The sequence below is a fragment of the Sinohyriopsis cumingii genome, chromosome 17, assembly GCF_028554795.1.
Source record: "Sinohyriopsis cumingii isolate HCF-2022 chromosome 17, ASM2855479v2, whole genome shotgun sequence".
NCBI lineage: Eukaryota > Metazoa > Mollusca > Bivalvia > Unionida > Unionidae > Sinohyriopsis > Sinohyriopsis cumingii.
This window is the reverse complement of record NC_142977.1, coordinates 69,984,151-69,995,922: the sequence shown is the minus strand read 5'-3', so window position 1 is coordinate 69,995,922 and position 11,772 is coordinate 69,984,151. Positions and strand designations below refer to the sequence as shown.

General features: G+C 37.0%; 1 pseudogene; it reads right to left on the bottom strand.

Moving 5' to 3' along the window:
- Positions 1-1,034: 1,034 nt before the first annotated feature.
- On the bottom strand, positions 1,035-5,316 carry LOC149779192 (uncharacterized; annotated as a pseudogene).
- Positions 5,317-11,772: the final 6,456 nt, after the last annotated feature.

The following is an 11,772-nucleotide window of genomic DNA, read 5'->3' as shown; positions in this document are numbered from 1 at the left end:
GAAATGCTCCCCAAACACTTAATATAAACTACACTTAATATCAATTCTGGTTGTGTTAGAACACTCATCACTCATGTCAAAATAAAAACTCTGCAGTTTTTTACCCATATTTATTTTACATTGGATTTTATATTTTCTGATAAAAGATGAATAAACTTTGAATAAGTGCATGTTCCTATTATTGTTTTAAAATATATTTTTCACATTTTCGAAATATTACCAATTGGAATAATTTTTCAGGATTTTCAAGTTCTAATCCTTGATGAGGCTGTTCCTGCCTTGGCCAAGATGTACCGACGGGATGTTCTTGTACTTGACGATGAAGTTGACTTGATGAACGCCAATAGGATGTGTTTCTGAATGAATTAAAGCAGATGTCTCGTGGACTGCCACATATCAGCTGCTTTGCCACATTCCGCGTTAACTTTTGATACAATGTTTCAGATTTAGACGCCAGATTTCATAAAATTGTTGGGTTCCTACAAATAGCATGCAAGTGTTAAGGCATAAACTGTCTTTAGAAAGTTATATCTAGCGTGCGACTAAGTTCAAATTTATCTGGGTGATGTTATGTGCGCATTAATATTGTGTAATGATGAATCTGCTGTTGTGTATTTAGTTTGGAATACGGCATACATTCAGTTACTTTGTTTCTTGTAGTGTATTTGTGTTTATATAATTAAGCCTAAGGTAGAATACGAAAATGAGCATATAATAAAAGGTTACTGCATTTATATCGGAAAATATGAACTCGTTTTGTCAGATGGATTTTCCCATACAAATGAAGTAACCTATAATTACTCTGACATTTTAAGTAAATTACTTTCAATAGGCTACATTCCTACAAGATTTGTTTATTTATATACATGGATAAAATATATATTAAAAGAAATCAGAAGATAAGGATTATGCACTGTATCATTGATTTCATAAAAGAATATACAGTTGCAAACGTTTACAAATATCTGTTCAAAACACAAGGACAGAAATCTCACCAAAAATTGTTCATAGCTGCTAGCAGTCTTGCACGAAATTTAGAACTCTTTCATGATGTCTTTGGACCATTGTAATAAAGCCTCATTTTCCTTTTGTTTTACAACCTTGAAAAGAAGGTAGAAAACAAAGTTAAAGTGCATACAGAGCAATCATCAAAACAGAAACAGTTTTCCAATTCGAAAAGTTGTATAACAAGAAAGTGAAAACCAACTAGTTTTGTACATTTCAACAAATCATTTAATTCTCTATAATACAAAATGAACATTTAAAAAGAACTTACAGTATTGTAAATTAAATCACAAAAGGACCAATAAGTACCATCACTAGTCCTAATGAATAAAATTCTAATTAAATTCCAGTGGTGTTAAAAACAAATTCACCTCTGAATGTATTGATGTGTTTTTAGTCGCCTGTGATATGGAGACGTGCCAACAGTCATTTGATGAATTACAATAATATAATCTAAGATTTTATCTCACTGTTCTATAATTCGAATAATAACATCCAGGGTGTCCTTATCTGAATTCACTATAATTCCAACGTTAATGTTCAAGTGCAACAATATTATAGATGAATACTTTCATATATCCAGTGAATAATAATTTTAATAGATAAATCAACCCATATCAAATACTGAGCACGAAAGACTGACATATGCAAGAATGGGTAAATTCTCAAGTAAATAAGATCAAATAAATAGGGCACAGAAATAGAGCAAGGGTGAGGGGCACAAATTCATTTCTAGAACAATCTAAGTTGTCAATAAAATAAAATCGGTTACTAAAATAAAGAACGTCAGTGAAACATCAGGTACATGGGGGAATACCAATGTCCTAGACTGCTGACTAATAGGTGGACTAGACAGGATTCTTACCTTGAATATTTTCTTTCCAAGGTTTTTTTTGCAACATGCCATATATCATGGGAGTGTTTGATGGTGGGATATGACGTTTCTGAGAGTAATAAAATGAACACAGTAAGAAAATGCAGTGCCTAAGGAGGAAAAAACTAAAATCCAGTAATATAATCCACGAAAACAAATTTTGCAATTGTTTACGAATACACATAATATAATAAAAAGAAATCACAAGTAAAAATGAGAAGTTTATGTAAGTGTATGAATGTATAACTTGTGCTATAATGTGGACTGAAAAGTATGGTGATATTTGCAAACAAAACAGAATAACTCACTCACAACTGATCCAATTCATTCATGAGCGTCTGTCACCACCTTCTTGATTTTTATTCCTCTCTCATTCAGTTCTGTCATGGCTTTCTGAAAACCTGCCTTTTCTAGGGCTGGTGATTTTCTCTGAACCATCCTATTGTCCAGCTTGTGAATAGTCACTACTTTTGTTATATTTTTTTTTTTTCTTTTTTTGCTGTTATCTTCAATTATTGTGTAGTAATAATACTGGGCTGAATGGCCTGGAGAGTCATTGCGCCCATCACCTTAAGAAAATAAATGGCAGAGAATAGTTGAAGAAAAGAGAGAAAAATTAAAAGTCATCTTTTAATGTTATTTAAAAGACCAAATATGAATTAATTTGTACTTATGTGGATTGCGAACAAATCTTCAACAATTGGGGTTCAGTGGGTCACTGAGTTGACTGATCCAGTTATGAACCATTCTGTGATAACTAACTTAAAATGTCTGGTAGCCTGATGATGTTCATTAACAGCAATGCCAACATCCACTTACAGTTGGCTATTTTGATTCTGATTTGCCCAATTGGCTTTTATTCTGCATAGCTGATGATTGTTACAGATGACTGGAGTCAACATTGGGCTTCTGTCCAAAGAGTATATATATAATTTAGCAATGCAGTTTATGAAGTGCCACTTTGTGAGATTTATACATCGAAATTATGTCAGGGCTGTTCCATTAAAACATACATGGGACCCAGTAAAGGCACTTTTAAAGTGGAGTACTCGCCCATAGATGCAAATTAGAAAAATTCCTTTTCATTTTAAAATGAACTCTGTCAAATCAAAGTACCCTGGCATATTTTTTTTAAACTGCCTTCCTTGGGTACCATGTTTGTTTACATGGAACATCCCTCGTGTAATCTGATATGTATATTCATTATAATGCAATATTACAATAAAGAGGTATACTTTATATCTCCTCTGGACTTAATGCTAAGTTTTATATGTACATTTTAACATCATAATCTGTTTTATTTTACCTAATACTACTAATTCTTGGTCCCGAAAGGACGCCAAAACTTGTCGCTTATGCTCCTCCCAGAAAGTGTCTATAATCGGTTGCAAATAGGTGCCCTGGATATCATGAAATGTTGAGGCAGAGATGAACTTCATGTTCATCATTTGAGCCCATAGGGCTAATTTCCCTTGCTTATTTCCCGATGTCAAGACTGTGGTGGCTGATAGAAAATCCCCACTGTGCAGTCTCTTATTCATAACTGGCTGTGAGCACCATCTGTGCGTGACGTGTCCACTGGCACATATCTAAAGTTATAAACTTACACATAAGGAACGAAAAGTACATAATGCAAACTTAATTTTTCAATACAATGGAATATCGAGCACAATAGTGTCAACTTGTTTAAGAGTGTCTAGGACCGAGTACTGAGATTTCTCATGTACCAGAACATAAGCTATGTAACATTTGGATACACTTTTAATTAAAATATATTCTTCTCCACTTTCATTAAATATGTGAAAAGATGATGGTTGGTATATGTGTGGGTCTAGACCCTTATTTGATAGGGCATGTTGTGCAGTATAAAGCATGCATGCATACATCCTTACATGGAAAAGATATAAAATGTGTTTTTAACAAATTTGATTAACTGTATGGCTTACTTGTTCTTGAGTCAGTGCTTAGAGAACCTTTTGTTTTCATCAATGAATGTCAGTTTTCGTTATTTAGAATAATCTAGACTCTAGCTCTTTGGATAAATGATTTTGTTATTTCCTGTTAAAATGCCATTAACAACTCGGCACTAAGGACAGTAACCAGTGCCGTGAAGAAAGTTATATTTTTTATTTTAATGAAACCGTCAAAATGTAGTCTATACTGCACATACCCATTTTAAATGCAAAGCTCATCCAACAAACTCTTCCTCAATGGAAACTTTCTGGAGACATTATGTTGTTCTGCATTTTTCAATATGTGTCAGAGCCAGGTTTTTCATCTGTGTCAAAAATGTTAAACACACAGTTGTTTCTGACAATCGCTGACAGTCCTGCTCATTCATAATTTTATCAACAGCAGGTCCAATATCTTCATTTTCTGACTCTGACTCGGATTCTTCCATCTCCCCTGTCTCTAGCTCCATACCAAATTCTACTTCTTCGTAAGCTATCTCCTCAACTGCATCATTAACCTCATCTGGTCTGGAATATGCCGATTGACAAATGTAATTATCTTTGGTAAAACATGGACTTAACATTCCACGATCATATTTTATATTAACCAGAAGTCCTTGGATGCCTGAATGTGATGTAATATGTATGGAACTTTATAAACCAGTTAACAAGACAGGAAAACAACACATCTGTTTTTCTTCTTTTTTTGTACTCACTAACAGGACGGCCATGAAAAAGGGTTTTACCAAAAGTAATGATGCATCACGTCTCTTTTTCATTGAACTGTAATTTTTACACAAACAAAATTATGGTCACGTTCAGAAACGTTGAAAAAAAATACTTTTATGGTGCAAATCCAGCAGTTATTTTTACTTTCTAATCATTACCAGTATCAAATTTGAAATGGGGTTTGTTCCAGGTCTGAAAGTAAGAAGGTTGGAGATAGTGTTAAAACAAAGTGGTTTATGATACAACTATTCAAGAAATTTGAATTGGATGGCTAAATTACAATAACTTCAATTACTCTGAGTTAACTCTACAGCTTTTACTAAAGATAATAATTGTATAACTTCTAGTATAGTTACTTACAGGACCGCTGTTATATTAAAACTGTGTTCATACTCTAGATCACTGTCATCACCATCTGCATCTGTTACTCGTGTCACATCTATCGTCAAGCTGTAAAATTACAAATATTGGAAATGTTAAAACTACGTAATAATCTTAAAACTATCTTAGTAAAATCCATTGATTGGATAATCTGCCTTTATACAAGGTTTTAACATGTGTAAGACACCTTCCAACTAAGACTATTCTCCATATTTGCATTAGAGAATGTCTTCTAAGAGCTTAAGAACATACAAGACTATTTATGAAATAATTTACTACATGTCAGACTTACTTGAGGGGGTCAATAAAAGCGTCAGTTGTTTCTTTTCTACAGTTATGCCTGTTCTGGTGATTCTTATCTGGGTAAGTTCGCATTTCCTGAAGTAATTAATCACAGGGTTAGATTTAGCCACTTGTAGAGGCTAAACATTTTATTTTGCCACCACAAGGTGCCAGATATTTTATTCCACTTTAAGCTAGTTTGGTACATAGGCATGAGAGTCACAATAATTACCTCAAGTCACGTGAAACATGTTGCGTAGTATATGTGACTTAGACATGTGGGTCCCAATAATTAGCTTAAGTCAGACCAAACATTTAGTTACTATACGCCAGTGGTTCACAAACTGTTTTCGGGCCACCAGCATTTTGGTTATCCTCAGTGTCCCCCCCCACCTTACCACGTAAAAAGCATTATTCAGAATTAGCACCTCCTCAGTAATCCCACTCCCACCCCATACTGCCCACTTTGGGAACCACTGCTATATACGATAAAACATATTTGGAAAATACATTTGAAGTTAAATTTCATTGTGGTGAAATATGAATATCTCTCTCTCAAACACACACAAAAACATACAAATTATTTAATATGACTGATAACGGCTAATTCCTTCCAAACGTTTAGATAGAAAAATAATTGGCCACTGAAATAAAAAATGTATAGTCTGTGATGACCAGCTTCAGTAATATTCAGCTTATGACTTACTCACTTTCAAATATATTTGTTGAGGGCCAGGTATTGCTTTGGGTTTTTTTTTTTTTTTTGCTTTCAGTTTCTCGTCCAGATAGAATATAATAGAATTCCCCTAAATACAATACAAATTTATGATAAAATTTAACACTTTCGATTTTGAATTCTTCACTAAACTGTAGTAGCTCCTAATTTAATCTGACTGCGCAACGAGTAGTTAGTCACAAGCGAGAGTTTTTTTCTTTTCTACCCTTAATGGCACTCGTTAATACCTCTAGTTCTTCATGCTGACTCTCCTACACTATTTTTGACCTGGCTTATAAACAATCTTAGCGAATTTCAGAAAGAGCCTTTCAAGAAGACCTTTTCTAGAACTAATCTCCTGGTCTGATTGTGTTAGGTTCAGACACTTTATCTAATTCTATTCTAAATACCATAATGCACAAAATTTAAATTATATGACCAGTAATGAAGTAATATATGCTCGCTCCATACACAATATTTTGTAACTTATATAGTTTGTTCTAATATCCAAAAATATGTTAAGTACATCCCTTTAAGCTCTTAATCCACAAATGCCTTTTTTTATCCCAAAATGAACTTACTATAATTTATTGTCTGTGGTAGCATTTTTGTAGCATATGCCCTCGACTCGCCAGTTAATTGAGACTAAATCAAGTCTATTATTGTCATTACTACTGGATTTGAAATAAGAACAAAAATCAGGCTGTTGAATGCATTTCTTTTTCCTTCAGCGGCTTTCAGAACGTACAGTACTGGACCATGGGATTTGGACCAATTACTGTATGGCAGCCATCCAGTGTTTAAATTGGCTGGTAAGATTGAGGAACCAGCACCAGTACCGATAACACCTCTGACAGAACCACAAATGCAGAAGCAATGATCCTTGTTTTTACCTCAGAAAATTCATTACCACTTTCAGTTGTTCCTTGTCTAATTGACCTATCGCCACTTGTCACTCATTCTGCTCGATGAACCAATCAGCGAGCGCTGTTATACACACCTCCATGTACTGTTTACGTCCTCCATTTTCTCCGACAAGTACCTTCTGTCGATATCGACTCGGCTATTGTATACATTTACAAATTTCGCAACGGTTCGGCAATTTTTCGATTCATAATGGTGAAGAGGTGTCAGTTGGGATTTTGCAATTATGATAGTCGTTATCCAGATCGTCAAGTTTATTCCCTTCCCGAAACCAAGACGTAACTTAGAGAAGTGCAAACGATGGATAACAGATGAACGTGAACACATTTTATGGCAATTACAATATGTTCGTTTGCACAACGGTATGTAAACAACATGTCCTTTCGTTAATTTAATATAAAGAAAATAAAACCTTAAAAATAAAATCGATCTTGTGTGGAGCAAGCCCTATATCGTGCATCATTGTAAAGTTTCAACATTAACATTTTAATGTTGGTTTGTCCCATAAATAATGCATCATTGTCTCGATCTTTTAGACTCTTAAGCAACTCTGTAGATACTCTTTAAGTAAATTTCCTTTAAGATAAATATGTTTACTGATTTGCGCAAATAAAGCAACTCGTACATCTTTTTAGCACTTCCCACATATAGATACCCTGACCCAATATCAGCTGATGCAGTACTCACACGACACACACCTGCAAGACCTCCCCCGAGAAAAACATGGAAAACTCTATCCAATGTAAACAACGTGTAAGTTGCAAATTATTATGGAAAAATAATGTTTTGATTGATTGATTGATTGTTTATTTTTTAACGGCGCATCAGCACTTTTAGGCTATTTAGCGCCAAACAAAGTGTTATTTGTATAATCTTTTAAAACTTATAAAAGGTCCTATATCGACCAGCGATATAAAAGAACAAATGGTTGAAATTAAAAACGGTAAGATGGTAACGGTGCAAAATAAAGCTTCCCGATCAACGGGAGATGTAAAAAAGATGAATAGGTCGAAGCACTCTATCATAAAGTGCTTGACAGTGAATGGTTCATTGCAAGAAACGCACTCTGGTGGGTCTTCACCTTTTAGTATGTGGGTGTGGGTGATATAAGTATGACCAATTCGGATTCTTGCAGTGATTACCTCCTCCCTACGAATGGTTCTGTAGGAAGGAGTCCATTCTCCTAGAGTTGGCTTGATTGCATGAAGTTTGTTATTTACAGCATCATTCCATGATGCCTGCCACGTCTGACGAAAGAACTTTCTGATAGAAGGTTTAAAATCAGTATATGGTATTTTAAAATCAGATGGTTCTTGAGAAAGGGCCATTTTAGCAGCGCGATCTGCTTTTTCGTTACCTTTAATGCCAATGTGGCTAGGTAACCAACAGTATATTATATTGTGGGAGACACTCAGCTCGGTATTTTTTACGAGTATGTTTTTCAATAATGGGTTCTCCAGTTTTCTATTGTGTAGCGACTGGAGTACTGATAGCGAGTCGGAGAAGATGATACTGTTTAAAATACGGTTCTTTTCTATATGTTGCAGAGCAAGGTCTATTGCTCTGATTTCGGCTGTAAAAATTGATGCTCCATTTGGTAAGCGAACTTGCGTTGTGTGATTTCCACAAACAAAGGCTGCAGCAGCCTTTTCCTCATCCTTTGATCCATCAGTGTAAATTCTCGTGTAGTTTTTAAATTCGGTGAGGAGTTCATGGTAAGAGTTGTGGAAGATAGAAGGGTTTGTTTCGGACTTTTTCCCATCGTGTAGCGTAAAACGTACTTTTGGTTGTTTAATTAGCCAGGGTGGTGTTTCGGAGATGGATGTTTTCTGAATTTTTGAAAGATCTATATTTGTAGTGTCAAGGCTGGATGATGCCAAAGGAAGGTATGGCGTTTGGTTTATTTTCGTATAAAGTTTTGTATTTGGGTTGAAAAACAGCCGAAAAAGCAGGATTCAGAGGGTTTGATTTTAATTTGAGAGCATACTGTGCGGAAAGCATTTCTCTACGATGCGATAACGGTGGTTCATTCGCCTCAGCTAGAAGGCTTTCACACGGGGATGTTTTAAATGCTCCCAGAGCCAGTCTTATTCCCTGATAATGAATTGGATCAAGCATTTTAAGATACGATTTTCTGGCAGAACCATACACAACGCATCCATAGTCTAGTTTGGAGCGAATAAACGTTCTGTATAAATTTAGGATGACTTTTCTATCAGCACCCAGTCAGTGTGCGCTACTACTTTAAGTAGGTTAAGTGCTTTTAAGCATTTAGCTTTTAAGTTCTTTAGGTGTGGAATAAAGGTCAGTTTTCTGTCAAAGATTATACCTAAAAATTTGGTTTCCTCAACAACTGGAATAGGTGTTCCATCCAATGTGAGGTTCGGTTCGTCGTGATGTTTTCGTAACTGACAGAAATGCATGCATACCGTTTTTGATTTCGAGAATTTGAAACCGTTTGCATTGGCCCAATTTTGAATTTTGTTTATATTTTACTGCAGTTGTCTTTCAATTGTATGCATGTGCTTTGACCGATAACATATTAGAAAATCATCAACGTATAACGAACAATCCACACCAGGAGTCAAACACTTGGTGATGCTATTAATTTTGATGTTAAAGAGCGTCACAGATAAAATACTGCCCTGGGGCACACCCATCTCTTGCTCGTGCAGATCTGAGAGGGTAGAGCCCACTCGTACTTTGAATTCTCTGTCGGAGAGAAAGTTGGATATGAAATAGGGCAGACGGCCTTTTAGACCTAGATCGTTCAGGTCATTTAGTATCCCATACTTCCATGTCGTGTCATAGGCCTTTTCTAAATCAAAGAAAACCGCTACTAAATTCTTCTAGATTCTTCTGTATCCATGCTCTCGATGTCTCCAAACCTGTTATAAAGTTTGATGGGGTCATCTGACCCCTTTTGTTGTCTGTTTCCGTGAGATTTTTTACTCTTTGGTGATTTAGGTTGTTGGGTATTATTAAATGTAGTCTGAGTAGATGCCGTGTTTTTCTGTGCTTGGTAATGGGGGATGTTTGAATTTGGTGTTGAATCGGGTGCTTCTGTTTGTGTTTGAGCGTCCTTCGTTGTTTTAGGATTGCTCTTCACTACAGTGGAGAAGGATGGGCCAGGATGGGCTGTTTTTGCCTGTACAATTTTTCTGGCTTCTGGATAGGGAATGTATTTTACCCTCTGAATTTCCTTCTCCTGTTTCCAGGTATCGCAATCCTTGGAATTTGCGTGGTGCTCTTTTCCGCAGTTGACACAATGCGGAGTTGCTCTACAATCAGATTACAGATGAGCATTGTCTCCGCATCGGCCACATATTTGGCTCTTGGAGCAGCGGTCTTCGTGATGGCCGTATTTTTGACATTTATAACACAAAAGGGGGTTGGGAATGTAAATCTCTACCTTTACTTGCAAAAAGCCAACTTTTACCACTTTGGGTACAGTTGGCCTGTTGAAGGTGAGTACAATGGTGTTGGTGTCCTGCAGATTGTTATTACGTTTAATACGTATTCGCCGGACTGCAGTGACACCTTCACCTTTCATTCCTTCGATGATGTCCCCCTGCGGGTCCGGGGTTGTAGAATTGGCCCGACGTGCCTCGCTACGTGTCGTAAAAGGCGACTAAGTAGAGGCAACCTGTTTGCCGTGGGTTGCGTCCCGTGTCGGGGGAGGAAAGGATCCTGGTAGTTGAGCAGTTCCCTGCAACACACTACTTTGGCCTCTACTTCTCTTAGACGGGTGGTCGGGATGGGCCCGGTTCCGACAAATCGGCTGGTAACGCCGAGCCCTAGGAGGTCTTTATTAACTTTCTCACCTTCTTTCTCTCTCTCCTTGTATCTCTCTTGATACCACCGTTGCCCCTATATTCTTTTCCTTTATATTTCACTTTTCCAAGTCTTAGAAGGCTTCCTAGAAGGCGGTGGCTTAACGGGTCAATCGGGGGGTAATTTTACCGACCTTAGAAATTGGCGACTTCAGGGTCATTCAAAGGTAATTTTATCAACTGAGTATGGCATCTGTGTATCCCTGACACTTGAAAAGTGTCCCCTTGTTGGGCTCCTTGGTGGGTGGGGAGCACGGGTGCTGAATTTTTAATCTAGCCATCATGGATAATTCCAAAAAAAATCAAAATAAAAGATCGAAACCCTTATCAGAGTCTGACGATGAACCATGTAGTGTGGAGTCATTTCCACGCTTCATGGTCATACAGTCAAAAGATGCCACGAAACCGCTTGCCGCACTATCTCCATTTGTCATCGAAAAGACTATCACAGGATCGATTGGCACACCTAAAAGTGTTAAAAAGTTGAAATCGGGTTGTCTTCTTATTGAGTGTGAGCGACGAGGTCAATCAGACAATATCAGGAAAATGAAAACGTTCTTTGATATCCCAGTAACCTCATTCGCTCACACCACACTGAATACGTCCAAAGGCGTGATTCGCTGCCGTGACTTGGCTGGAGTCACCGACGCTGACATCATCGAAGGAATGAAAGATGAAGGTGTCACTGCAGTCCGACGAATACGTATTAAACGTAATAACAATCTGCAGGACACCAACACCATTGTACTCACCTTCAACAGGCCAACTGTACCCAAAGTGGTGAAAGTTGGCTTTTTGCAAGTAAAGGTAGAGATTTACATTCCCAACCCCCTTCGGTGTTATAAGTGTCAAAAATACGGCCATCACGAAGACCGCTGCTCCAAGAGCCAAATATGTGGCCGATGCGGAGACAATGCTCATCAAGAATCTGATTGTAGAGCAACTCCGCATTGTGTCAACTGCGGAAAAGAGCACCACGCAAATTCCAAGGATTGCGATACCTGGAAACAGGAGAAGGAAATTCAGAGGGTAAAATACACAAATAATATTCCCTATCCAGAAGCCAGAAAAATTGTA